The following is a 26,538-nucleotide window of genomic DNA, read 5'->3' as shown; positions in this document are numbered from 1 at the left end:
TTATGGCAACCCCAGTTCCCTCATCCAAACAACCTCATTAAGAACTGAATCCCTCATTTTCTCCCCTTTTGACACCAATGGCTGGTGGGCTGGCCACAGGTGTTAAGGATAATCGTTCAAACCCAGAAATGATTTGTTCAAGTACAGGTGAGGCTTCTTCTCGGGTTTCCTTTGGAGTGTCAGTCGTCAACCTCTATTTTTAGATATTCTGCTAAAACAATAGAGCTCTTAAATTTACCCAAAACATTGAAAACCTTCACTATTCCATGGAATCGAAAGGAAATTCAACTGCAGTTCATAGCCTTCTCGGGTCCTAAATTTATGCTAACCTGCATGCATATTCTAGAGAAATATGCATCGAATCTCATCCCTTCTTAATGAAAGATTGTGATTGATTCAAAATTCAACTCGATTAAACCATAGTCAATAAAATATTATGTCCATAATTTATATTAACTCCCATGCATTTTTTGACGCGATCACCGTTAGATTTAACTCCTTCAAGAAGGCGATCACGAGTAGCTAAGCTATTAACTCAGTTTTATAATTTATCGCATCCATTTTTAGAATTAACGTCCGTGCTTGTTAGCACATGATCACCGTTAGATCTGTTGCCTATCGATCGAATGGTTCAGATCTTCTCCTAGGCTTCTCACAAATTTTGTCATGGTTTTCTTTGTTTCGCCAAGTTTAACTATGTCTAAGTTATATTCAGCATATCACTAACTAAACTTTGTGGTTTTGAAATACATTCAAGTTATTTAAATGCGCAGTGTATGAAGATTTAAATGTGATAATACAAGATTATACAAAACTCTAATTCTAGAGGGGCCAAACTGGAAATCAACAATATTCAGAAATATTTCAAAGGAAACTTAAAACCTCTGAGATTGACCATTCATGTGCAGAATACACAGAGGCACAGAGAGACTTTGAATTTTATAGTCCAATCCTCCACGTCCAAATACCTTTACATTAATTCAAAACTTACATAAAATATCTGTACATACAACAACTAGATCCTAAATCAATGGATCGAAACTACCTAATCCTATATAATCTCCATGATATTCTCCTCGAGAATCTCAACTAAGCCTAACTACTTGAATTAATTACAAGATAATGCAAATCCATAAATTCTAGCTCAAATCGTATCTAGAAAGCTTTGTAAAGTGACAGCTAAAGCACCCCACACCTTTGCTTGTAAACCTTTTTGTATTATTGGAATAAAATTTGAAGTCTTTTGTCTTCAAGCCTTCAAAAGACTTCAAATTTTATTCCAATAATACAAAAAGGTTTACAAGCAAAGGTGTGGGGTGCTTTAGCTGTCACTTTACAAAGCTTTCTAGATAGGATTTGAGCTAGAATTTAGGGATTTGCATTATCTTGTAATTAATTCAAGTAGTTAGGCTTAGTTGAGATTATCGAGGAGAATATCATGGAGATTATATAGGATTAGGTAGTTTCGATCCATTGATTTAGGATCTAGTTGTTGTATGTACAGATATTTTATGTAAGTTTTGAATTAATGTAAAGGTATTTGGACGTGGAGGATTGGACTATAAAATTCGAAGTCTCTCTGTGCCTCTGTGTATTCTGCACATGAATGGTCAATCTCAGAGGTTTTAAGTTTCCTTTGAAATATTTCTGAATATTGTTGATTTCCAGTTTGGCCCCTCTAGAATTAGAGTTTTGTATAATCTTGTATTATCACATTTAAATCTTCATACACTGCGCATTTAAATAACTTGAATGTATTTCAAAACCACAAAGTTTAGTTAGTGATATGCTGAATATAACTTAGACATAGTTAAACTTGGGGAAACAAAGAAAACCAGGACAAAATTTGTGAGAACCCTAGGAGAAGAACTGAACCATTCGATCGATAGGCAAGAGATCTAACGGTGATCATGTGCTAACAAGCACGAACGTTAATTCTAAAAATGGATGCGATAAATTATAAAACTAATTTAATAGCTTAGTTACTCGTGATCGTCTTCTTGAAGGGGTTAAATCTAACGGTGATCCCGTCAAAAAATGCATGGGAGTTAATATAAATTATGGACATAATATTTTATTGACTATGGTTTAATCGAGTTGAATTTTGAATCAATCACAATCTTTCATTAAGAAGAGATGAGATTCGATGGATATTTCTCTAGAATATGCATGCAGGTTAGCATAAATTTAGGACCCGAGAAGGCTATGAACTACAGTTGAATTTCCTTTTGGTTCCATGGAATAGTGAAGGTTTTCAATGTTTTGGGTAAATTTAAGAGTTCTATTGTTTTAGCAGAATATCTAAAAATAGAGGTTGACGACTGACACTCCAAAGGAAACCCGAGAAGAAGCCTCACCTGTACTTGAACAAATCATTTCTGGGTTTGAACGATTATCCTTAACACCTGCGACCAGCCCACCAGCCATTGGTGTCAAAAGGGGAGAAAATGAGGGATTCAGTTCTTAATGAGGTTGTTTGGATGAGGGAACTGGGGTTGCCATAATTGCTAAAGTGGTAGATTGTTGGCATTAATGTTGGATGAGGTGATAGTTGGAATTGATGTCAACATGGTAGTGTAGTGTTTCAATTATTAATGGTTGGCATTGATGCCAAGATGGGCTTGTGTTGAAGATGATATGCATATGCTTGATTAATTGATGTTGTTAGTTTTGATGGCTGGTTGGCAAAAAACCTCTTCATGTATATGATCTTTTTGTTTCCCTTAAGGTTCCTTTGATGCTCCTAAGGTGTGGATTGGAATCCTGATAATTTCTAAAGGTGTTGAAGAGTTTTTCATGATATATCAAGTTCCCCTCTACAACTAAACTTCACGGTTGATGCCAATTGCTACAATTTCTACACTCATAAGTTTGTTCTTTCACTTAGGATGATTACATCATTTCTAAGCTCAACAAGAGGTTTCAGAGATGGTTTTGAGGCTTTTCATGGCTTGAACACGATTTACAGACGCTACATATGTGGAGAAAGAGGTTGGAGGTAGTTCTCATTTGAATATTTTGTGTTTTCCTTGATCATCTTCCCTAGTTGCTCCCTTATAGGCCTATCCATGTGATAGAGATCTCTAGTCACTGGGAAGCAGAGTTATCGATTTGACTGTAGTTGAGTTTCAGCAGTGTTGTGCCAACGAATGACTGTAAGACTATATCTCCCACATTCCTCGAGCATCTTGAATGATTTAATTATTTTTATGATATTTCTTGTTCGAGAATTTTCATAAAAGGTTCTAATTGAATAAATCAAAATGTTTGAATTAATTCTGATGTGTGAGTGCCTTAATACACCAAGTAGTGGAAAGAGTGGCAGAAATTGTCTAAAAAGAGGAGAAAATTGATTATTGTGTAAGTGGTATGAGTAGAAGTCTATGTAGTGAATAGAGGTTGACCTCTACACAATATAATGATATAAAGGTCGAATTTATAGATTTTAGCACACACAAAAATAATATATTGAGATCATAAAAGAGTGAGGTGCATGGATAGGCCAATTCTCATTGATTACAGAGAAATATTTTGATCTACAACCAAACACAGAGTTTGTAGTGTCTATGGAGAGGTTGTGAAGCATGTATGGGGCACATGGTCCGAATATTGTTGGACTGAAATATAGTTTCATGGTTATTTCACTGATATTTGTTTTTTCAAGGATTATTTTTGTTGTATCCTTTATGTGAGAATGTTTTCATGATATTTTGTGGTGTTTTGAGTCTATATGTTAAATGTTTTGGATGCATAGAGGTGTTGTTACTGGTTGATTGTCAATACTTAAGTTTTTTTATTGTTTGAGTCAATGTTTAATAATTAGTTTGATGAGTTGATGTTGATGTTGATGAATTGATTGAAGTTGAGTTACATGGAGTGTGGTGCAAGTGGAACATGAATTGATAGTTTTAATGCATAGGTTTTTGTTCTTTTTCGAAGGGGTCTAGTTTGAACCATTATGAAATGAGGACCTAGATGACCAATAAATTCAAATAACATGGTGAAGAATGAATGAGTGCTCCTTTCTAATGGTATTTGGTAGCTTCAGTTGAGGAAGTATAATTCTCATAGTCTAATAGGTGTTGCGCTATGATAATTGGAGGTTGAGGCTTCTAGTGGATGGTGTTCACAAAATTAATTTAATATGAGAAAATTTCGTGCTAGACATAGCCAGTTATGATGATGTAAAAATTATTTTTTTGATTAGAAAAAATTGAAGCAGAGTAGCAGCAATAACAAAGGTTGGTTTTTGACCCAAAGGGGGTTTTCCACCAAACATCCTTATGTTCATTGTGCATGTTTTTGTTTTGATTGTTTTATGGCTTTCAAGTGATGAACATGGTACTTTTTATTTACTCAACTCGTTAATGTATTCTTCTAATGGAATAATGTTTGATTGTGAATTAGTAAGTAGAAATATAATTTTAAAATTATACATATAAACCTTGTCATTACTCATTCACCGACTAGTACAAAATGAGATATTAGTGACTACACAAGTAAAACAATTAGTCACCACAATTATCTCAATTGTATTACTACTAAATTTGAGCAATGTTAAGTGATCCAACTAAAGATGACTAACTTAAATAACTAATTTAATCTAGGACTAAAATATATGTATAGATAATAAGTGACAAAATTAAAAATGATTAACATAAAAGAATAATATATTCTAAGAATAAAAATACGACTAAATAACTATTACAATGTATGCGGTTTAGACCAGTTGGTTTGCGTGGGTTTACTCCTCGCCAAATCACAGGGTCAAACCTTGTGGGGATGGGCTTTAGAGTGAAAGCCACTTTTGCGGAGTTAAACTTCCCAAGGGGTTTCCAAGATTGATGAAAGCCTTTCACAATGTTGGTGATAAGCTTTCGATTTTGTGTGGACCAGTCTTATTCCAACCAATAAGTAGGTTTTCCCTGGCCTAGGCTTTTCCTAGTTACAAAAAAAATGAATGTTAGATTACTTAAACAGCTAGAATATCATCATGCCCAAAAGCATAAGAGGCATTTACGAGAAATGTGGGTTTTCAACATGGAGGTTACTTTGTGCTAACATACATCAACATGCGAACATAGGATGAGGGGACAAGGACTTATCAACAACAAAATTAGAAAATTAATGTAATACCCAAACGCAAATTTTCTTTTGGTTAACAAGTTACTAGAAGATTTATACATTCTAGATAATTCTGAATTGTTTCGCCGAGAGGGGGATCTATAGCCTAGTATCGAAGATATGTTGTAAGAAAAATAAAATAAAATAAACAATTAAAATAAATTTGAGATAAAGTAGTCAAATTATTGTCTGGGCTCTAGGTTTTGATATATATATATATATATATATATATATATATATTAAACTATCTTAGATCCATTTTTACTCTGGGTTTATCAATTATCTAGAGGGTTCAAATCTCTTTATACTGTAAATGATGTTTGTATCTCAACAAATTTGATACTTTTAACACTTGGTAGATCTTGAGTTAATATGGATCTTAGCTAGTATAGAAAAAGATATTCCCAATTTTAACTATTATAATGTGTTTCAGATCCACGCTACCCACCTTTATGACTATAATTTTTAATGTACATATAAAATGTTGCTATATAATGTACATTTTCATAGATATTTAATATGTTACAATGATTTCACATTTTAAGATAATTTTTAGAAAATAAAATATTTTCATATTTGCGTGCCAGTGGTTGAAATATGAAAATGGAAATGAGTCAATGAATAGACAAATAAAAAGCGTGGTAACACTACTAACAACTTAGATTTTCCACGGTAGTGAAAATCACTGATGACATCTAGTTTCATTATTTTTTGATGATTCAAATAGGGCATACTTACATAAGACAACACAAAATTTTCCAATGTTAGTCTCTTAGTTCTAGAATGCACCCTAAGCGTGTACGTGGCTCTTAAATTAGATGATGGGGTGTGTTTGATTGAGAAATTGGAGACAAAGGAGTTATCAATACCAATTTTATGGTGGAAAAATGGAATGGGAAAAAAAAACACTATACAAAGTGGATATCACTCTGGATGTAAGATATTATGGAGATTCAGATTCCTAAATCCATCCCCTTAGATTTCAGAAAATTGAGAGTTACATAGACCCTACAACTGGTGGAAGATTATTCAAAGTCAATGGGGAACCTATTTTCATTCGTGGAGGCAAATAGATAGTGTATGATGGTGTGTAGTGGCTTTTAGAAAAGTGTTACAATGAATTTATCAAGTTCCATGTTGATATGAATTTTAATATGATTCAATGTTGGGGTGGGGGTTTATGAGAGCGGCCAGAATTCGATCACTACTATGATCAATATGGCTTGTTGGTTGGGAAAGAGTTATGGATTACCATAGATATTGATGGGCGTGGTATTCATGTTTCGAACCCAAATGAGCCATTAGATCATGAAACTTTTCTTATATGTGCAATGGACACAGTCGATATTTTACACAACCATGCAAGCTTGGCACTATGGGTTTGAGGTAATGAATACCACCCACCATATAACATCAATGTAGCTCTAAATAATTACTTGCAACTTCATTCTTCTTTCAAGTCCCCTGAGATTGGAGCAAATTTAATGAATTCACATACACGACCTAAATCTTTTGAAGATCTTAGTCGATACCTCGATGGAACCCATGTATACATAAAAGGATCTTTATGGGATGGATTTGGCAAGGGAAATGGATAATTAACAGATGGCCCCAATGAAATCCAAAATCCAGAATACTTTCTCAAGGATGAACTTTATCTATATGGGTTTAATCCTGAGGTGGGTTCTATAGGTATGCCACTTGCAACTAGTATCAGAGCAACAATGCTTCCCGAAACCTGGGAAATTTCACTGTTTTAGAAGCTCCCAAGTGGCTACATTAAAAAGTATTATTATTATTAATAAATTTAACACGAGATAATATTTTTGTATTTGATAATTTTCTGAGGAAGAATGCATCCCATTAAAACCAATTTGGCATGAATTACGCAATGTGGGTGGAGAAATGGTAGATCAACACTTTGGCACACTTTGTTCATAGTTAGGTCTTGTTCTTGTTCAAGTACTATGAGAAATCAAACCATTTCTCTATCATTTATATTATCACACTAAAAATGAATGATATGCGCAGGGATTTCTATGTTGGAGCTCCGATGTTATGATCTGCCCTGTAACTGAAGTTGTTGCAGCCATTTCTAGGGTTTCATCATTTGTTTTATAAGGTGAAAATGGTATATAATTATTTGGATGTGAATTTGGGTGAAGACTGAGTTCAGTAGTGCACTTGTTTGTGAGGTGATAAAAAGGAGAAAATGAAGGATGTTGGAAATCCAGGGTTTCCAGAGTGGGTGAGCACCCTGTTTCAGACTCTGAAGTTTTGTTGATAATGACTTTTAATGGAAATCAATTAGACAATTGTATGGGGGAATATTTTCTTATGACGAATGTGGTCGTGAAGTTGACATGTCAAAAATACCAGGAGAGGAAACCAAAATATTGAATTTATGAGTAGTATACATGAGAGGAAGAGGAATACATTTTGATAGAAGAACAATATTGGTGATACAAAATTATCATATGTTAAAGTGAGTGTGTGCAGAAAGGATTGGAGAATTATTTAAGGAATAATAATAAGCCAAGTGAAGGTTTATGTAGCTTTTCAAGTGACAAAAATACCAACTCTTTTAGAACAATATAATGGCAAAAATAAGATATAGTGGCCTTCGATGTAATACAATGCCATTCACCTATGAAGATGGTGCAAAAATCCTCAATTGTGCAAATAAATTGTGAGCCAAAACATAAACATTCAAATTTCATTCAAGACGTCATAGAGAATTTTGTGTAGAAAATAACGCTTTAGAGAGAGTTGAGACAAAGAGTGGTAGGTTGCAACAATGGCATAGTCAGAGAGTGTAGGATTTCCTTGAAAACTTTGGAACTTTTGTACTGAACAAATATAAAAGTAATCGTTGCACCAAGACACATAATTTCTCTACCAATTTGTAGCATAATAGAACAGAAATAAAGTAGTCACACAATAGCAAAAACACAAATTTTTCTAGGGAACCCAACTAAAAACACCCTCTGCTAGCTATAGAAAGCTGATTGACAAAGTTTGACCAAAATAGAACTATTACAAAGGAAATTGTTTCTCTAGAGAACAAAATTATTCTCCTTGCTAGTACTTAGCTTGAAACCCTACATTCAAGAACCCTGTCCTTAGCTCCTAAATCCTTATGTTTGCCGCGGAAAGTTCCTCCTATTTCTTAGCTCATACCATCAAGAATTTCCTCTACCAAAACAATATTTTTAGGAAGCTATTTCATTCTCTTCCTAGCTCTATGAGCTCACACACAAAACTCATGCTCACTATTGTCTTCTCTCACAACCTTGTGCTCATACAAAACAATGATTAAAATTGTGCCTTTTGACCTATTTATATGAAATTCGGCCAATCTAAATCGGGTAAGTTTATTTTTGGAAGTGATCTTGTGATTAGTTAGTTAACTCAGTGTAACTAACTCATGTAACTCATCCTAGCGACAAACATCCATTGAGACTTACATGGAGAATTTTAGGGGTGAATGTTCACACTTTGGCGAAATTAAGGGGTTTTAAATTTTTAGTGGGAAACTATTTCGTATCATAGTACATTTCTACAAATCACCTCAAATTGCCCACCTTCTTTTAAAGGAGAGGGTAAAAAAGGTAAATTTAGCCCTTGAAATTAGGAGTTACAAGCATCCATTTGCTCTAATTTTCAAGAATAGGTTTTATTTAAGTGAATCCTATGGGCCAAATACCATATTTATAAAAGATGTATGGTAAATTAATAAAAATATAAATAAATGAGAGGTATGGTAAGTAAATAAAACATTTTTTTATATTTACTCCATAAGTCACCTTATATACATGCAAGGGTGTAAACAAATAAAAATATAAATAAACTCGAGGTATGGTAAATAAATAAAACCTCTTTTTAAACTTACTCAAAAGGTATGGTAAATAAATAAAAATATAAATAAACTAGATGTATGGTAAATAAATAAACTCTCTTTTTATATTTAGTCCATAACCCTCTTTCTAGTTATGGAGGCTCAAAAAATAGGCTTTATGTAGGTGAATCCTATGGGCCAAATACCATGGGCTAGATTATTATTAATACCATGCAAAAAACATTATTAACCCTAATATTATTATTAATAAAAATAAAAATGGCACATGGTATTGACGCATGGTATTCACGTGGAATGTAGCCTATTTAAATGGGGGAATTAAACCAGCATATATCAATCTTTACTGTAGATCTACTAACCCCCGAGAGGTATCAAATATCATGATATGCAAACTAGCATAGAGTGAAAAAATACTTGATCCCTTTCGGGGCTTGGTGGATCAAGAATAAAAATGGATATTGTAATTTAATGTTTGTTAAACATTTTAACTTGGTTAAAATAAAAAATAAAATAAAAATCAATTATTAATTTTATTAATTTTTGTAAATTACTAATAATAATTTTTAAGCTCCAAGTCTATGTTAACCCATGGTATTGACCCATGGCAATACCATGGTATTCATGTGAGCATAGACTATTTAAACGGAAATTCTATCATCTTAGATCCATCTTAATTCTGGGTCTACCAAGTGCTTAGAGGGATAAATAGATTTCATCCCCCTAAGAGTGGTAGATGTCGAGTTAAGATGGATATAGGTTGGTTTTCATGATAATGAAGATATTAAATAGACTTAGGAAATTATATTGTAAAAACATCTTAAGGTGAATGGTTAAAGCTACATTTAGTCACTTCACAAAATCTAGTAAAAATACCAATATCTCCATTAATATTGGTATTTAACTTTTTCTAATTTAACAAAAAAAATTCAAAACAATGAAACCTTATCACTCTTTCCACATCACCCTCGCATAAGATTTCTCACCATTTTTCAGACATTCTCAATATGATATCTTCATGAAAAAGTTTAGGTACTGATGTTGGATTAGTTGTTTGAAAAATAAGTTGGCTTGTACAACTTTTCATCTTCTGTGATATTCTTAGTTTTTCCTAATGATCTGTAGTGGCTGGAGCCATTGCACCATATTTTCCTAAAAGGTGGAGATTGTTCAAAAAAAAGGAAATTAATCTACATGTTACAACGCTGTTAAAAAATGCAAGACCTATTAGGGTAGTGAATTATGCTAATAAGCAATTTATATTGGGAGAGACGATAATTAACTTTGATTATTTAATTGAAGATTTCCAATTAAAATAATAATAAATCTACATTTATATATTCATATATTGATTGGAAGGATTCTAACAATGGTCACTTCTTTCAATTAGATTCCCTTCAAGCTCTTGGGATACCCAATACTTTCTTATATAATATAGTTGGGGCTTGCTAATTGTTTGTGTGTTGGGGTAAACAAACTTGATGTGTTTTTTTTTTTATCTCGGATTTGGAGTCTATGGAATAAGAAAGAAATTTGATAACTTGTAAAAAGTGGTAGCTTGACAAAAGTTGTAGAGAAAAGGTTAATCTCTCCTACCTTGGCAGAACTCGTTGTTAATATCAACACCTACAAGAACTTTGTTGTGGAATATTATCAAAACTAATAGAAGGATATGAAATAGTGTATTGTAATAACCTTGACAAATAGGGCCACTGAAACTTGGAACATTGTTTGTAGGAAGAGAAAATTGTGTTTCTTTTCCAAACATGTATGTTAGTATATTACAGTTTAATGAATATGTTTTCTTATTATCATATATGGTTTCATACTTTAACAAAACATTCGCGAAGACTTCACATTGTTTATTATCGAGTAAAAGATTTGCCAAGATCTTACAAGATTTTATAATTCAGTGAAAGATTCTCCATCACTGTACAAGATAATATAATTTTGGTGAGAGATTTGCCAAAAAAATTTATATATACATATTATATTATTGATAAATTCGCCTCCCATTTTTCCTATGTATCATGGGGATTAGCCCATTTATTATACATATAAATTCAGGGTGGTTCTTAAACTTTTCCTTGGAGACTTATAACATTCACAAGAAACAAACAACTAAGCCTCCAACTATTCACATGAATTAAACCGCTTCATGAACTCAGCCTAACTTTTAGGAACTCATCCTATCTTATAGGAACATGTGCATGTTAAATGACTCCTTGTGGTCTCTTTCACTAAAGCATAAGTCAAAGAATACCTTACCCGCTATTATTTTCAACACTCTCTCTTAGTAAGGAAGGTGTTTCTGGAAGAACCTCATCCACTTTGATCTATCTCCAACATGTTCTCCATTGTTGTAGCTACTCCCTCTGAACTAGAACACTACCCTAATTTCTTCTCTCGAACCTGATATGAACACCTGTTATTGCCCAACATGCTCTACGACTCTATCACTTCAGTCATGAGTGCCATGTACCTTGTGTACCTTTATGGTTGCTTCCTTTGGCTGAAGGTGATACTAGAAGATCCAAATCTCTCATGATCTCCCCTAAAAAAATATTCTGACTACTTCGCTCAAACTCTTTCTATACTATGTGCCTTTGATTGAGTGGTTACCTCCACTCACCCTGGGAAATTCTCCTCATCATCTTGCTAGTAGGCCCACTAACCAACTAGCTTAGACTCAAACTGAGATACTATTTGAGGCTCAATCTTGATATCCTTTTCCTGCTCTCACTCAACTATCACTTCTTTCTTCTGATAAATTCCTGGCTTGTTTCTAAAGATTGTGCTCATCTCCACCTACCACTTGTAGAGATTCTTCATCCTCACACCTATCTGCTTCTTAGATCCAAAAGCTAACTGCTAGAGGAAAACCTTAATTCTTCTAAAGATGACATCATAACCCTTGCTATCGAAACAATATTATACTTTAATCCTAGGATATATAGGACATCTTTGTGATTAAGAGACTTACCTCACTCCCTTTGAAAACTGATATTGCCAACTCCACTAGCTGCATATTGACCATCACCTCCTAGCTCAATCTAAAACTGTGTGTCCTTCTCATTCAGGTGGATGAAAATCTTCTTATTCCCACTCATGTGGAAGGATGCTCCTGAACCAATACCATACACTGCTATTTGATGAGATTGACATGCAACCAGTCAATGAGAAATCCCTTTTGAACTAGGAGGAAACTTCATCTACCTCAGTGAATGTAGTTAGATGATTCTTACTAGACACCTCCCTGCTCTTATGATACTTAGTGGCAGAGTGTCCAAACTCATGGAATTGGAAGCACTTATCTTACTTAGATCCTTCTTCTTTCGCTTATGACTAGACTCAACCACTCCTTGGCCTTACTTTCCCTTCGCCTTGCTACACATGGGTACTAGGGAAAAGTTATCCCTACCATTTGTCTTCATTAATCTACCATCTATGGTCCCTCTTTGGATCTATTCATGAATTCAATCAATAAGTAGCCTTTCCCAATGTGGAAACTTTTCTTTGCAAACTACTCCATCTTGAAAACCATACCAAGACTTGTGAAGTCCTAGTAGAGAAAAACTCATAAGGTCATCATCTGGTACAGTCACACCCACACCACCTAGCTCATCATTAAATTTTGACAAATACGTGATGATGGGCTCATGCTTGCTCATCTAGATACTCCTTATCTTCTCCTTAAGAGTAAGATTCTTGGTATCATTGATACTATGATATAATTGTAAGATGGTTTGAAACATCTCATATGTTGTCTTCTACTCATCGAGATGAGGAACTATATGATGTTTGACCCCTTCAATAATAATCCTCTTGGACTTGATATCATTCTTATTATGCTGCGCCAACTGTCGGGGATATTATGGTGGTGGAATTTCATTTTTCATAAATTGTCCCACCCCATTATCCTCTAATACTATCGTGATCATCCCTTGCCAAGAGATGACGTTAGCGGCTCCCTATAAACAATGATCTTCTTTCGATCCTTGATAGTCAATCAGGCTTCTCGAGAGAGCTCTCTGACACCTACCAAATAACAACCTTGTAGTGCTTCACACTAAGATAAACTTAGGGCTTAATAAGGAAACTTCTAACAACAAACCTATAGTATAGAACTTCAAGCCACCAAAACTACACCAACCTAGCAATCTCAATGTAGAAGGACAAAAACAAATGCCTCTTTAAAAGACTTCTTTTTCCCTTCTTATGTCATGGTTCTGGGTTTTTCCTTTGAGATTCCTTGGCCTCCTCGTAGGCACTTCAACATATTGCACCAACCCTCCAACTCATCCTCTAAATCTCCATAGATACTACACTGATTCTCTACTATAGGTCGTTCGCTCTTGTGTATATCTATAAGTTATCTTAACTCTTCTTCTGGTCCCTTATAGGCCTTTTGGTCGTTTAAGATAGAGACTCGACCTACCTATTGTCCATAGAAGATGGAAACAATGTATAATAGGCAAAACATAACCAATTTATCCATAACTCCTACTTATCCACATGACTAGCACCCTGCTTAATCTCGACCTATTCCAAGAATGTAATGATAACCTCCAACTCAACCTTCTCTTCTTGGGAAAACTCCTATAGCTGTTGGCTCCTCAAATCAGATGTCCTCCTCTTTGATGTATCACACATATTATGTATTAATCATCTTCCGATCGTCTTTATTTTGTTCCTTGCTCTCTTACCATGTAAAATTTCCTTGAAAATTCTGCAGCTGTTGTAGTGAACAAATCTGAAACTAATCGCTGCATCAAAATATTTTATTTTGATGTTGTCGTCGATTATAATAGGGAAAAAAAGGTGCCTGAAGATATAATTGATGTTTATTTAGAGCCATTATTTGAATATCTATTAGAATTGTGTGAAGGAATTGAAGTAGTTCAAATTTTAAGGGATGGTAATTCAATTCAATTCACTTTAAGAGTTGATTCATTGTTTATAATACATGATCTTCATGTATATGGAGCTTTGACTAGTCTCAATGTTCATGGACACCATAGATGTATTGCTTGTGGCTTTAAGGGTTTTGTAAGGCACTCAAGTAATATACACAAGTGTATTTATTTTGAACATCATGCTTACCTTAAAATGGAGCATCCATATTGTTGATAAAAGTTATGTTAAAGCCTTTAATTCAAGTGTTGTTACAGAAAAGGAACCCACACTGTACCAACAACAACAGTGTAAAATATAGGAAGACATCATTGGCAGGGAGTTTGCATTAATGGAATATGGTGTATTTGCTTCTATATTGCAAGAATTTACTATCCTCAATTAAGTGACACATTTCCATGCCTACATTTTAACAAATAGGCTTCAGTAGGACATACCTTTAGTTGTTAAGCCACTAAACCTATATAGTATATACTATAAGTGGCCATAAGGAGAATGTGCACCTACTTTTTAACCAAATAAGAAACAATTTGTTTATATAGAATTTAATTATTATAGGATATGCTAAGAATGGTCCATGTGAGAAATCCCAAAAGGTATTGCCAGAGGTGGTTTTGTGTTGGTTTTTTTCATGGGATTGACACATACATATGTATACTAAATGTAGGTGTCTTGACATTGCACTCCAGTTTTTTGACAAAATTTATATTAGAGATGTTATCTCATGGAATGCCATGGTTGTTGGGTATACTCAGAATGGACATCGTGAAATAGTTCTAGGACTATTTGATGAAATTGAAAGGAGGATGTGGTGTTCAATTAATTTATAATGGTGATTGTGATTCGGGATTTCATCCATCTAGGAGTTATGAAACAAGGTATGTGGAGCCATGATTACATAACTAGAAGTGGGTTTGAATGAGATGCTTTTGGTAGAACTATACTCATCGATATGTATGCAAATTGTAGGGGTATATATTGCATATGGTGTGTTTAACAAAATTCCTAAAATGGTTGTGGTCTCTTAGAATTCCATCGTTACTGGATATGTGGTCAATGGGAATGAAAATTAAGCTTTATTGTTTCTTAGATGAATACAACTGACATACATTAAACATGACTCTTCCACCATGGTTATGCTCAGTTAGGAGTTGTGCAATGGGGTAAGTGGATCCATGGTTATATTATCATAACACGATTTGTGTCTGATATTGTAGTGGGGACTACTCTGATAGATATGTACAATAAATATGCAAAAATAGAATTGGCATGCCAAATGGATTTGTGTCTGATATTGTAGTGGGGACTACTTCTTCATAATCAAAGAATTTATCCATGTCATTAATCTAGTCTATCAACTCCTCAAGGTTTAAACCTCCCATATAAACTGAACCCTCAAGTTTGGGTTTAGATGTGGATCCCAACAATCATTTAAAGAATCTCATTTCAGGAGTAACTTTTTCAGGTTCCTCTTCTTCTGAAGCTTCAACTTCAAGCTCTCTGACATCTCCATCTCTTTGATTTCCCATTTCCACTGCTTCTAATCTAGCTTTCATCTGTTTCATAACTTCCAACACTTCAACATTTTCAACTTGTCTTCCTCTTCTTCGACCACCACCACATATTCCTCCAACTCTGAAAGCCATGTTCGATTTCTTTTTCTAGACTTTGATATCCTGATCAGTGACAATAAGCTACTCTAATACCACTAATGGTGGGCTAGTTGTAGGTGTTAAGGATAATCATTCAAAACTAGAAATGATCTCTTCAAGTTTAGGTAGGACTTCTTCTGAGGTTTCGGACTTTGAAGTATCACTCATCAACCTTTATTTTTAGATATTCTGCTAAAACAAAAAAATTGTTAAATTTACCTGAAATATGGCAAACCTTCACTTTTCCACGGAACCGAAAGGAAATACAACTGCAGTTCATAGCTTTCTTGGGTCCAAAATTTAAGTTAACATGTGTGCATATTCTGGAGCGATATCCATCAGATCTCTTCCCTTCTTAATGAACGGTTGTGATCGATCCAGAATTCAACTGGATTAAACCACAGTTGATAAAATATCCCATCCAAAATTTATATTAACTCCGGTGCATTTTTCGACGCAATCACCATTAGATCTTACTCCTTCAAGTAGATGGTCACGATTAACTGAGCTATTAACTCATTTTTATAACTTATCATGTCCATTTTTTGAATTAACGTCTGTCCTTATTAGCACGCGATCACCGTTAGATCTATTTCCTGTTGAACGGATGGTTCAGATCACCTCTTGGGGTTCTCAGGAATTTTGTCAGGGTTTTCTTTGTTCTGTCTAGAATTTACACTTCCACCAAGATTAATTGTGTCTAAGTTATATTCAAGAAATCGCTAACTAAAATTTGTGGTTTTGAAAAACATTCAAGTTATTTAAATGTGCAGTGTATGAAGATTTAAATGTGATAATACAAGATTAGACAAAACTTTAATTCTAGAGGAGCCAAACTTGAAATCAACAGTATTCAGAAATATTTCGAAGGAAATTTAAAAGCTTTGGGATTGACCATTCATGCGTAGAATACATAGAGACACATAGAGACTTCAAAATTTACAATCCAATCCTCCATGGCTACATCCATTTACATTAATTCAAAGCTTACATAAAATACATGTACATGCAACAACCACATCCTAAATCAATGGACCGAAACTGCCTAATTCTATGTAATCTGCATGATATTCTCCTTGAGAATCTCAACTAAGCATAACTACTTGAAATAATTACAAGATAATCCAAATCCCTGAATTTTAGCTCAAATCCTATCTAGAAGCTTTGTAAAGTTATAGCTAAAGGATCCCACTCCTTTGCTTGTAAACTTTTTTTTTGTATTTTTGGAATAAAATTCGAAGTCTTTCGTCTTCAAGCATCATGCTCCTGCATCAATGTAAAAGGGACAAACTCAACAAAGCCAACATGTGAAGAATGAAGGAATCACTCTCACTATCAATATGAACATCATGCCAATACAAAGCTCCTACAAGCTAATAAATAGTTGTCAGTATAAGCTCCCCCTAAACATATAATGGCGCTGAAAAAAAATCTTTTTGATTGTAGATCATGCTACCTTTGTTGTTGCTAGTGCCTCTTTATCATATACAAGAATCTTTCTCATTATATAAAAATATTTTGACTAAGTTGGGCCCAATTATGAACAATGAGATACAAAGTATAGTACATGGCTGAATGAATGATAATTTAGGTCTTTAAAAAACCTCTAAATAGTTGAACTATGACTCATCTTCCATGTATGAAGGACACACATATGACCCAACCATAACTCAAAATAAGGTTGTGGCAATACATGGTTACTCAAGGAATACAAGACCTCATACAAGAATTAAATGCATGTCACCAGGTAGCCTAAACATGGTTGTAACACTTCTCACCTCTCATCACATGCACATCAACACACTTTTGACATGACCCATGACTTTCTCTTTTGACTCTTGTTCCTAACTCAAATATAACTTCATATGAATAACAATAATTACATGGCTTTATAGGAACAATGCATGGCTATGGAATTGAGAGTACATAGCTATTATGAGACATTGTGAACAAAGACAACTCTCATTAATGCCTTCTAGGCACCAAGACCACCATTGTACAATGTGAGACATGAGGTACCAATTTCACATATATGGATCTTCATTTCAACCTTTTGCCAAGACTTCTAATGGAGAGAAATCATATGCATGTCATAAATGAACGAATGACATCAATAAACTTGAAATATTTCAGCCATAGCCCAAAGTAGTAGAAACAAATGTGTAATAGGCCATTTGTAAGAACTCTTGGTAGTAGTAAATAACATATAGGTCCTTCTCCTTAGTGAATACCATATCAAAGCCATGTGCTCAACCACTCTAATAATAAAGCATCAAATAAGACAACTCATTAGTAGATAATTTAGCAAGCAGCAATATAACCTCATTCTTGCAGAAATAATGTTATTAATAGCAAAAAATGCCACACATGCTCTCTATGTCCAAAACATCAATAGTAGCTAGGAACAAGATATGAACTAGAATTAAGATAAATTGGTGACATAAAATCAAACATAAGAAACATCAAAACCACCATAGTTATAACTTATATGTAGCATGGGTAAGTACATGTCTCTGTAATGATATAAGAGATCAATATTTAGTGGTAACATAATATGTGGATCTCTCAAGAAGCAAATGAAGCATATCATAGCAACAATAAACTCAGCATCACCAACAATAGCAACATCACTCTCAACCAAAAAAACATCAGAATAATCATAATCCATATCATGGGAATAATGGAAGCACCATAATATGACTATCGACAAGAGCAATATATGTAGATAGCAGCAATAAACTACCTATTAATATCACTCTCAAATCAAGGTAGCAACATGAGGATCAACAACAATATAGGATGAGAAACAACACTCTTTCCATCAACATCCCTAGTAGAATAGCATAATCATTAGAAGTTTCATTAACAACAATATTAAACTCAACAATCAACTCCATGTATACCATGTAAAGACTAAAATCAACAAATAGGTCACGCAAATATAAATTTGTGCAAATATTTTGATGAAAATTCTATATGTGAACTATGACCAAGGCAATATCCACTACATAAATGTGACACTTACTCACTCATAGATCTCCCTTGATTTTAGGTAACTCTTCCATGCATATTTGCCAACGTGCTCCTCTAATACTATGGATGCATTATCAATGATTCTCTTTCAGATTCATAATGTTGCCATATCCTCCCCTAAGAAGATGTTGTCCTCAGTTTCTAATAGAAGCCACTTGTTGCTCCATTCTCTTCCAGATTTTGTTGGTTTGGTATTTGACATGCACTTCATTATTTGGTAACTTGTATGATCTTCTTTGAGTAGTCTTTGCCTTTTGAGTGAATTCCCTATAACATATGGGAATTTTGTAGTCTTTGGCCTTATGGCCAATTTTCTCACAAAAGTAACACCTTATATGTCCAATAAACAAAGGAAAAACTTTGAAACTCCTCTTGTTCACATATTTCCTATAATCGAAATCCTTATGCCTGAAATTATTACATGAAAAAAAATATCCATAAAATTAATTGTTATACGTAGCGATGGGTGATTATGCTTGATATGTCCTTTTCAAACAACTGCTTCTTCTATTGCATGCTTCTACATTTTGCACCACTATTCCCATGTTTTTGACAACTTAAGCATGTTATCAATCTTAAGCAAGTGGATGTCTATCTGGCGCACTTCTTCCTAACTATTTTTTGTTTCCTTTGATGAATCCTTTTGGACAAGAACTTATTCTTTGCTAATTACATTTTCCTTCTTTGACTTCTAATTTTTCTGATCCGCTTTGTCCTTTTATTTTTACTACTGGAATCATATTTTTTTGCTTGTTTTTTAAATATTGTATTTGAACTCCTTTCTTATTTGTGTATGCTATAATTTGGAGGACTTGACTAGTCTTCAACTGAAATCCTTTCTCTTTTCAATTATTTCTCAATGTAGCCACTTTTGCTTCCACAATTTGACATTTATATTCTTTTTCTTCATATTCCTTTTTCATTTCTTGTTCAATTTTCCTTGCTTCACCCAATTTTAGTATAATGATTTTTTATTTATAAAAACATTCCTTCTCATCAATTATTTACAAAAATTTATGATGGTTTTTATTTTCATTCTTGACATTTCTAATTTATGCTTCTAAGGTTACAATATTGCAAGTATCTTCATCTTCTAAATTTGAATTCTCTAGAAAAGGATTATTACCACTTCTCTCAAAAACATCAAACCAAATTGAATGAACATTATATTATAAACCACGAAACTTAAGTAAATCATCATCACTATAATAAAATTTACTACTAGATACAAATTGATCACATCATTTACCTCACATCATCTACATGAAATGTTTTGCCAGCAAGAAGAGGGGTTCTTCTGGATTTGAAATTTTCCTCACTTCTTTACTACTCTTCCTTTCTTGAGACTATTTTTTATGCAACCACCTCACAAATAGATATATCAATGACTTAAAAATTATCCTCTTCAACGGGGACCTTCTTTACATTTCATAAATGAAGAATTATTGGATGATACAAATGACAAGACCTCCTTTCTATATATAGGAGTCTAAGGGGTCACAGTATAATTAGAGCCTACACAAAAATAATAATGTAAGGGCACAACAATAACAATAATCATCTTACATGGGGTAAAACAATAATAATAAGGTGGGTATAGTAGCATTATAGGGACCTAACATGGCCCTATCCTTCAAGAAATTATTTTCCTCAATGCTTGAGTAGCTATGGGTGCTTCTGTATAAAATTCTCATCCTCCCATGTGGAATCTTCAGCAGGTAGGTTCTTACACTTAATCATATACTCTAAAATTGATCAATTCCGTAGCTTTTGGGTTCTTATTCCCATGACTTCTTCATGCTCAAATGTGTTTTTTCCTTCCTCATAAATATTTGGAAACACTATTTGAACTAGAATCTTCTCACCAATAACCTTCTTTAAGCATGAAACATGGAAAACTAGGTGTACACAAGAAGATGTAGAAATCTCTAATTTGTATGCCATAGTACCAATCTTTTGCAACACCTTCTAAGGACAATACTACGTGGGTGATAATTTATTATCCTTCGTAGCTTGCTTGAGAAACAATTTTGGTACAGTTGTAGCCATAAAAATACGTAGTCACCTACATCAAAACTCTTTCACTATGATGATGATGTACCTGTTGTTTCATTCGATTATGCACTAGAGTAAGTTTATCCTTTAAGAGTTGGAGAACTTGTTGTTAATGCTCGATGTGATCTTCTACTACTCGAACCTTATAATCTTATCTTAAATGTGATGTGATGGATGAAGGATGATATCGATAAAGTGCCATAAATGGGGTCATTTTTACTTCAATATGGAAGGAAGTTTTATACCAACATTCAGCTAGAGGTAACCACTTGACCCATTATGTTTGTTTGTCAAATAAAAGGAAATGAATATATCCTTCAAAACATTTGTTTACTATTGCAGTTTTCCCATCAGATTGAGGATGATAATATCAGCTATGAGTTAAGTAAGTACCAAGGGAAGAGAACAATTCCATCCAAATATTTCCATTAAAAATGGGATCTCTAACACTTACTATAATATTTGGATTTTGGTGAAGATTTTGAATTGTTTTTAAAAATGCAGTGAACTATACTAGCTTTAAAAGGATGAGATAATGCACAAAACTGTGCATACTTGGTAAGTTTATCAACTACCACCATGATGACACAATTTCCTTCAATCTTGGGTAAACCTATGATAAAATCCATTGAGACCTCGTCTGAATGCTAACCCAGAATGGTTAAAGTTTGTAACAATCCCGACATCTTAATTGTCTCAACTTTATTTTGTTGGAAAACCAAACATTTGGCAACAAAATTCTAAATATCAAATTGAAGGCCATCCCAAAAAAAATCCTTCTTGACCCTATGGTATTTACTTTTAAATCATGAGTGCCCTCATAAGGGAGAGGTTTCCAATTCCAAAAGAATCTTTTATTTGAGTTTGGAATTCTTACAAAGATATAAGAATTTTTTGTACTGGGATCTTGCTACAACTTTTGAATGAGTGACCACACCTCTTCATCATTCTTTCATTCATCCCATGCTTCAGTTATCCACTGTAGTTAAATAATAGAAATTTAAAAAAGCAATGTTTCCACAATGTAATCCTTTCTAGAGAGTGAATACGCAACAACATTTTGCTTCCATTTTTTGTAGATGATTTCAAACTCATAGCCCAACATCTTTGTTACCGTTTTTGTTGGTCTTCTAAAACTAATCTTTGTTCCAAAAAGTATTTAAGGCTAGCATGAACTGTTTTTACCTTGAAGTGTGTTTCCGTTAGGTAAGGTCGCCATTTCTTTAGTGCATGTAGTATTGCCAACTTTTCCTTCTCATAAATAGGTTTGTGTAAATATTTTCCTTTGATTGGAAGAATTTCAAAATAAATGGGTATTTCTTCTTGCATTAAAACAACAGCAATTTTATTTTCTGAAGCATCATATTCCACAATAAAACAAATTGTGAATTTTGATGTAGCTAAGACTGGTGCTTGGCACATTACCTCTTTAGGATGCTCAAAGGCCTTCATTACTTATTGAGTCCAATAAAATGTATCTTTCTTCAGTAATGATGTTATAGGTGTTGTTATTCTCCCATAATTCTTAACAAACTTGCGATAAGACCCTGTCAAACTGAGAAATCCTCGAATATGCTTTATGGTTGTGGGGATTTTCCATTCCTTAATGGATTGAATTTTGTTATGGTCTACCTTAACAGCCTCATGAGTTAAATATGACCCAAATATTCCACCTCTTATACTCCAAAGAAAAATTTTGAGTATTTTGCATATAATTGTCTCTCCTCCTGTTATGCTCTTAACCTGCAAAGCGATACCCAAACATAGAATTTGTGAAGAAAAGATACCGAGAACACAAAATATACGAAGAAAATATACCCAGAGCACAGAATAGCAATGATTTTATTATCAATAGAGAAATGTTCACAGGCCTCTTCGAGGGGGCAACCTCCAATAGAGCAGAGCTCGATTACAAAACAAGACACAATGCTCCTCGCAGGGAGTCTCTATCCTTTATATATGACTCATACATGCAATACCACGAGCCAATATCATGGGTTTTATTAATACCATCTATCTAATACTACCGCCCATTTACCATCTAACTAATACTACCGCCCATTTGCAACTAAATGTGGTCCCGTCATTAATTGCGGGTTAACCACTTACAATTATTAATATGGGCTTTATTGACTCTTGACTATGACGTGATCCCCTGACATAAATAAGGGGGTAAGGGTGGGACCCTAACATGTCCTCCCCCTTAAGACTAGCCTTGTCCTCAAGGCTGAAGCTGCGGAAACTGCTGAAGAATAGCGGCTGGTTCCCAAGTTGCATCTTCCGGCGATGTGTCTTTCCATTTGACTAGGACCTCCTTAATCACGCGGCCACGCAGGTGCTTGTCTCGTGTGTCTAGAACCTATTCAGGTTGAAGCCTGATTGATCCTTCTTCATCCAATTCAGGTAGACTGGTTTGAACTCGGCAATTGTTCCCAATCACTTTCTTGAGGCACGATACATGGAAAACTGGGTGGATTTTTGCTGTAGGTGGCAAAGCCAGCTTGTAAGCCACTTCTCCAATGCGCTGAAGTACTTGATATGGTCCTTAGAATTTTGGAGAGAGCTTTTGACAGCCCTTGTCTTTGAGTGATGTTTGCTTATATGGTTGCAACTTCAAAAAGACCTGATCCCCTTCTTGAAATTGGCGCTCTGAGCGATGTTGGTCAGCCTGTTGCTTCATACGGTTCTGAGCTTGATGAAGATTCTCGCGCAAGTGGGCCAGCATGGTTGCACGGTGTTGTTAGAGTTGATCCACTGCTTGTACTTTGGAGCACCCGTGAGATAAGAAGTAGGGGACGGCGGAAGTTGTCCATAGACTGCTTCATAGGGAGTCATTTTGGTGGTGGCATGATAGCTGGTGTTATACCACCATTCCGCCAGAGGTAACCACTGTGCCCAAAGGTGTTGTTTTTCTGAAGTGAAACACCTAAGGTAGGTTTCGAGACATTTGTTGACTGCTTCGGTTTGACCATCTGTTTGTGGATGATATGAAGTACTGAGTTTGAGTTGAGTGCCTTGTATTCTGAAGAGCTCCTGCCAAAAATTACTGGTGAAGATTGGGTCGCGGTCAGACACAATCGAAGTGGGCATGCCATGCAATTTGAAGATTTGATCCATGAAAGTTTGAGCAACCAAAGTAGGTGTGAATGGTTGGGGTAGAGCGCAGAAATGAGCATACTTTGATAGTCGGTCCACAACCACCATGATGACTGATTTGTTCCCAGACTTTGGAAGACTTGTAATGAAATCCATGGAGACCTCCATCCAAATTGACGCCGGAATGGGCAATGGTTGTAATGTTCCTGGTGTGTTGACGGTTTCCCCCTTGTGGCGTTGATAGACGTCACATTCTGCTACAAAAGTAAGGATGTCTTATTTCATGCCGGTCCAAAAAAGTGATCTTCTGGTGCGAGCGTATGTCTTCTGAAAGCCCGAATGTCTTGCAATGGGAGAGGAGTGCAATTCTGCCAAAATGCGACTTTTGAGGGTGGAAGTTGGTGATATGACGACTCTGTCCTTGTAGCGAAGAATATCATTCTGCCACGAGTAGCCCTTGCTGGAATTAGGATCTGCCTGTAATTGGGAAATGACTTGGGAGAGCTCAGGATGTGAAAACCATTCCCGGCGAGCCTCTTCAATCCAGTCTGGAATGGGGAGGGATATTGCGAGCAAAGTACTTTCCTCCTCAAATTGGCGTGACAATGCATCTGCTACCCTATTGTCTTTCCCTTTCTTGTAAATGATCTCATAATCATAACCCAGCATTTTGGCTAACCATTTATTTTTTTGGGGTGAAGATAGGCGTTGCTCCAAAAAATATTTAAGACTGTGATGATCTGTGCGGATTTGGAAACGTCGCCCCAACAAGTAAGGTCGCCAGGTCTCAACTGCATGTAAGATGGCCATCATTTCCTTCTCATAGGTAGATTGGCCCAAGTTCTTCCCACTTAGTTGTTGGCTGGTGAAGGCCAATGGTCGCCCTTCTTGCATTAAGACTGCTCCAATACCTGTTCCCGAAGCATCAGATTCAATGACAAATGTTTTGGTGAAGTCCGGTAGTGCTAAGACCGGAGTGGAACACATGGCGGTTTTGAGAGCGGTAAATGCCTGTTGTGCTTCTTTGTTCCAGAAGAAGGAATTTTTCTTGAGAAGTTGCGTCAGGGGCTTCGCTATGCGGCCATAGTTGCGGACAAATTTACGATAATAGCCTGTGAGACCCAAAAATCCTCTCAAGCTTTTCAAGGTCTTAGGTTGAGGCCATTCTTGCATTGCCTGGATCTTTTTGGGATCAACCTTGACACCTTCACGGCCCACAATGTGGCCTAAATACTCAACTTCTTCCATGCCAAATGCACACTTAGACATTTTGACAAATAGTTTATGCTTGCTGAGCAATTGCAAGAGGATATCTACATGCTTAAGATGTGCCGCCCAAGTGCCACTATAGATGAGGATGTCATCGAAGAAGACCAGGACAAATTTTCTGAGATATGGTCTGAGGAGGTGATTCATAAGGCTCTGAAAAGTAGAGGGGGCATTACAGAGACCAAATGGCATGACCAAGAACTCATAATGGCCTTCATGAGTTCTGAAAGCTGTCTTGGGAATGTCAATTTCCTTCATGCGAATTTGGTGGTAGCCTGAGCGAAGATCCAATTTACTGAAGAATTGAGCCCCATTGAGTTCGTCCAGCAAATCGTCAACCACTGGGATGGGAAATTTATCTTTGACTGTTAACTTATTGAGCGCCCTGAAGTCTGGACACATCCGCCACTCCCCATCTTTCTTGAGGACCATGACGACTGGAGATGAGTAAGGACTAATACTTGGACGAATGACACCTGCTTCCAACAATTCCTTGATGATTTTTTCTATTTCATTCTTTTGGGTGAATGGATGTTTGTATGGCCGCACATTTGGGGGTTGGGCCCCTGGGACCAATGTGATGCTATCATCATGTTCCCCTCGCGAGGGTGGAAGTTCATGAGGTTTGTCAAAGACCATCCGATGTTTATCCAAAATCTGTTGCATCTCAGGATGAATTGGCGAAGACATGGTATCTACTACCTGTATGGCATTAAATTGAGCTACTACTCCATGATGGCCCTTTTTTAACAATTTTTCCATACGATGCGAGCTTATGATAGAAGGGGCTCCCGCTTGTAGCCCACGGAGGGTATGTGTGTAGTCGTTCTGCTTAAAACTCATATATAACTCTTGGAAATCCATTGTGATTGGCCCAAGAGTGCGGAGCCATTCCGCCCCTAGGACAATGTCGCAACCCCCCATGTGTATTGCAAACATGTGGGTTTTCAATTGATAATCCCCCATTTGAATTTTGACATTTTCACAGCGACCTTCACATTTCATTGTGCCTCCATCTGCAATCAGGACTTGGAAGTTAGAAATTGCTCGGTCATAACAATGTGTTGCTTCAGCGATCTTTTGGTGGATGAAATTATGGGTACTTCCAGTATCAATCAAAACTATTACTGGCCGATGTTTAAGAAAACCCCTGATTTCGAGAGTTTGAGGTGAAGAAATTCCTGCCAATGCATGTAGCGAAATCATTGGTTCATCAGATACCATCTCCTATTGGGTATCTTCTTCGGTCGCCTCTGGTTCCTCAAGTGGTGGATCTTACTCGGTGGAGCTGTAGTCAGTGGCATCTATTTGAAAAAACTTGTGCTCTTTGCATTTATGACCCGGGGAATATTTTTCATCACAGTAGTAACATAGTCCTTGCTTCCTTCTTTCGGCCATTTCTGCAGGTGACACCTTTTGAATCTTAAGTGTTTGGGTCATATTGGGAGCCTGTGAGGGACGACCTTTAGCGAGAAAGTTGGGGCGGCTGGATTGAGCTGTTAATGCCCGTTCCACCTTACGGGCTACCTGGCAAGCCTC

At 35.5% G+C, this 26,538-nt stretch overlaps 1 pseudogene; it reads left to right on the top strand.

Moving 5' to 3' along the window:
• Positions 1-77: 77 nt before the first annotated feature.
• LOC149210017 (mannosylglycoprotein endo-beta-mannosidase pseudogene) lies at positions 78-6,926 on the top strand (annotated as a pseudogene).
• The last annotated feature ends 19,612 nt before the right edge of the window (positions 6,927-26,538 follow it).

The sequence above is a fragment of the Pinus tabuliformis genome, chromosome 1_2, assembly GCF_031772625.1.
Source record: "Pinus tabuliformis cultivar Carrire ecotype Pingquan chromosome 1_2, CPIR1, whole genome shotgun sequence".
NCBI lineage: Eukaryota > Viridiplantae > Streptophyta > Pinopsida > Pinales > Pinaceae > Pinus > Pinus tabuliformis.
The sequence above is the reverse complement of the archived record's forward strand: the minus strand, read 5'-3'. Positions and strand labels throughout refer to the sequence as shown.